The sequence below is a fragment of the Rousettus aegyptiacus genome, unplaced genomic scaffold (assembly GCF_014176215.1).
Source record: "Rousettus aegyptiacus isolate mRouAeg1 unplaced genomic scaffold, mRouAeg1.p scaffold_m13_p_2, whole genome shotgun sequence".
Lineage (NCBI taxonomy): Eukaryota > Metazoa > Chordata > Mammalia > Chiroptera > Pteropodidae > Rousettus > Rousettus aegyptiacus.
Genome location: NW_023416295.1, coordinates 137,165,976 through 137,170,029, shown reverse-complemented (window position 1 = coordinate 137,170,029; position 4,054 = coordinate 137,165,976). Strand labels below are relative to the sequence as shown.

At 34.4% G+C, this 4,054-nt stretch overlaps 1 pseudogene; it reads left to right on the top strand.

Moving 5' to 3' along the window:
* Positions 1-794: 794 nt before the first annotated feature.
* On the top strand, positions 795-913 carry LOC118614339 (annotated as a pseudogene).
* Positions 914-4,054: the final 3,141 nt, after the last annotated feature.

Sequence of the window (4,054 nt, the reverse complement as noted above, 5' to 3'; positions counted from 1 at the left end):
CTTATTTCTTCACAGGCAGATAATTTCTTGAAAAATTTTTTATCTGAAAATTGAGAAAAACAATCTTTTACCTTATTTGAAGTCCTATGACCTTAGTTTCTCTCTGATCCAATCCATCATGTCAAAATTTCTCACATATAGTTTTCATGTACCTGCTGAAAATTCTGCAAAAGTTTACTACAAAAATACACTGTTCTAGAACCAGAATTTCAAAATCCTTTATTATCTACCCCCACTCAAATAATCTAAATTTATTTTTTAAATTCTGGTCAGGGCAATCTCTCCCATTTCTGGTGAACATTCTCAACTGGTTCCACCTCTCCAAGGCTCAGCTTCTTTCTCTTCTTGAAATTTCTTTCTTTTCTTCCTGCCTCTCAATTCTTTGTCCATTCATCAAGGGCAGATGGCTGAAGTCTCCGCCAACTTTTGCAGCCTATTCACTCCTGTGAGTTCAGTTAGCCCTTTCCAATTATACTACGCCACTTAACACTTGATTATATTTTGTCATAGGTATTCTATATTTTAGGATGGCCCAATTAGATTGAAATTGGCACAGGGAATTTTGCCTTTTCCTTACATAGTAGATGCCTTAAAATGTAACCTGACTGATGTATTAAAAATTAGAAGTGAATATGGAAAGGGATTCAGAGGTCTGAAAATATAACGAAGCCACTCCTATTTAACATACGTATTCACAGAATTGCCCACTATCACCCCTGACAAAAGCCTATTAGGCTTAGAACAATGCCTCAAAAATTACTATGAAAATCAATAGAAATAAAGAAATTTTTCTTGTCTACAGCCGTGCTACCCTGAACAAGCCTGATCCTGTCTGATCTTGGAAGTTAAGCAGGGTCAGGCCTGATTAGTACTTGGATGGGAGACCACCTAGGAAGATCAGGTGCTGTAGATATAAAAAATAGAAAATAATAAGGGATTGTAAGCTGACAAAGTCCTTGCAATCTGTGAGGTCAACCAAAGGTTACCTCCCCTATAAAAAAAAAGAAAGAAACTTTACTTGAATTAAATTTGTAGTCTTAAGCCACCAATGTAAAGGAAAAAAATGTTTGTTTAGCATAACAAATTGTCTCTTTTGAGTTTCATGACAGGATGTGTAATAAGTTTCCTCTGAGGGTTAAGATATGATTTAAATTTATGAGTGATCTATAAGGCTGATCTAATATCAGAATGTGGCTTTCTAAAATTGAAACTATCTGTTTTGGTATAAACTATGTGTATGGTAAGTGCATGGTAAGCATTATTTCTATTTAGTATTTAGATTTTACAAGGACTGAAAAAATAGTCATATCACACCTAGAAAGGGTGTGAATAGAGAATGTAACAGTTTTGGAAAGATCTGTGTCTTGACAATATTTTTGATCAAAACTTGTTTCTATGGTTATAATACTATTCCCCTTATTATGAACATTGTGATCAGCCACTGTATTGTTTAGTGTTACTTGGTTACTAAAATATGAAACTCATGTAAAGCCAAATGATTATTTAAAATTAATATTGAATATGTATTTAAAAACAAAGCAATCACATCTACTGTGTTTTTTTCTGTTAATGAGAAAGACATGTTGCTTTAAAGTTTCATGTAATTTAGTCTTTTGGAAATAGACATGGCTGAATCTATTCTCAGAGAAATATTCCCTTCTAAAGAGCTTGATTAAAGGGCTATGTTTACTATTAATATTTAATTTTATAATTAACCTATGAAATAAAATAATACAATTCATAAAAATGAATCCATTATGTGCATATGCAGAATACGATTTACTGATCATATTTACCACCTCTTTCAAAAACAACTTTAGACCTGGTTTTTATGGAGAAATATAGTAAGGATGAAGAATAGAAGTCTCAGCCTCTGAAAGGGAGTGTCATACTCTTCCTTCTGACAGTTTCCAGTTTTACAGCTCTAATTTGATGTATTTTAAAGGGCCATAGAATAATGTCAGACTAAAAAGATTTATTATGCAACTGAAATATTGCATGCCTTATGCCTTTAAACTTGGGGGAATTTCTTAGATAAAATAATATGAGCAGCAGTTTGGAAGAGTGCAACAGCTTGGTCTAGAACATATGATATGGGAAGGCTTTAAAAGCTAGTTTGAAAGTGTTGGGTGAAGGAAAGGACAAGATGGAAGAGTAAAGGGAGGAGCAGCTGAGAGAGTGCGTTTTCTCAGCAGCACCCCGTTTCCTGGCAAGAAGCTCCATCGAGGAAGCCAGAAACTTAATCAAGTCCTGGAATAAATGGAACAGTGAGCAGGCTACTGGATTAGAGTTTCTTCAGTTATACCTCCTACAAAGAACTTTTGTTACCATTAGAGAAACAAAAGCACATTTATATCCATCAACTTCCATTACTCAAACTTCCCTGCATTATATCTATTCACTACATATTTACAGATTAAATATGATGGGTGCAAATATCAGTAAGTAACTGCAAAGTTTAAATAACAGCAGCAGTGTGATATAAGGTAACACTAACTTGATCTGATACACCTGTCTATGCCAAGAACCCTAAAGTAATTACCATTTTACAGCCCTGCACCTGGATTCTGTATTAAGTTCCAGGTGGACTTTTACATAAATTTCACTTTAATTTAATACCAAATCATGCAATGAAGTCACCCTGAATGCACTACATGGACTAGGACAAGCTAGATGCTTTGATATGATAGTCACAGTTACATATTATCAAAAGAAGTTTAGAGCTATTATATTTTCATATTTATTTTCCCATTAGTCATATAAAATTTTAATGTTCACATAATTTTCCCAAAGGAAACGACTTTCTCTGCATGCATGATGATAGCCACGGTATCATTAAAAAAATAATGGTGGTTGTACTTGTGATTTATGCATTTGGGTAAGCCATATGATACATATGACATTAATTGAGCTGGATGAAATCCAGAAGCAGTCAAATACTCATCTTTCCATCTCTGCACAAAAGTTCTGAATTCTGACCTGCCAGAAACATTATTTATTAGCACATTAGATGCTTCACGCTCTGAAATGCTCAAAAGTCTGTCAGCACTTTTTGTTTAAACCTTCAAATGATTCTTTCTACTTTTTCCCTTACCTTGTTTCTTTGTGTCTCTTACACACACACAAACAAACATGCACACACACACACACACACACACACACACACACAGAGCTTATTATACTCTTGTCTTGGTTTATAACACATTTGCTTTTATAAATCTGAATGTTCAGGGAATTTGGGAACTTTTGATAATGTTTATTTTTTACTGTTTTATTTTTTTTAAAGTTCGAATAAACAAGCTTCCCATCAATATTTTGTCTTTTCACAAGGTCCAGTTTTCATTTCTCAATTTCTTTTAACTCTAAAGGCTAAAAGAAAATACGATTTAGCCAGTCTCCAGTATGAGACAGCCACTGTCTTAGGTACTTTTATGTACTTATTTCATATAATCCTCATAACTGCTCCACATGATTCACTCATTTTATTCCTCTCTGTTCAAACATCACCCTGTCAAAAAAAGCCTTCTGCTATCAACCTATCTAAAAAGGAACTGCTCCTATTATTCTAGTCCCCTTTCCCTAGGTTATCTTTCATCTTAGCACTTATCTCCTGACACATTATATAGATTTTGATTAATTATTTTGTTTCCTCCTGCTTTGGCATAAGCATCATGAGAATAACTATTTTCCCTGCTTTTATCCCAAGCTGTGTAAATGACACATCACAGACACAAATAAATATCTGTAGAATGAATGATTAGATAAGTGAATGACCTAGGGGTAAGTAAGGAGCAAACTGTTGTCATAACATCTGGGGTCAGCTCCCCAGAGAGACAGTAAAAGGTAACTGTTAAGCATGTAGCTTTGGAGTCAGGCTGCTTGTTTGGAATCCCAGCCTTACCATTCATTACCTATGTCACCTTGGATGACGTTCTTAACTGCCATGGATTCCAAGTTCCTTATCTGAAAGATGGTGATAATATTAGCAACCACTTCATAGGATTGTGTGAGGACTGAATTAATAAATACTGTATGCTTAGAAAAATACCTGGCA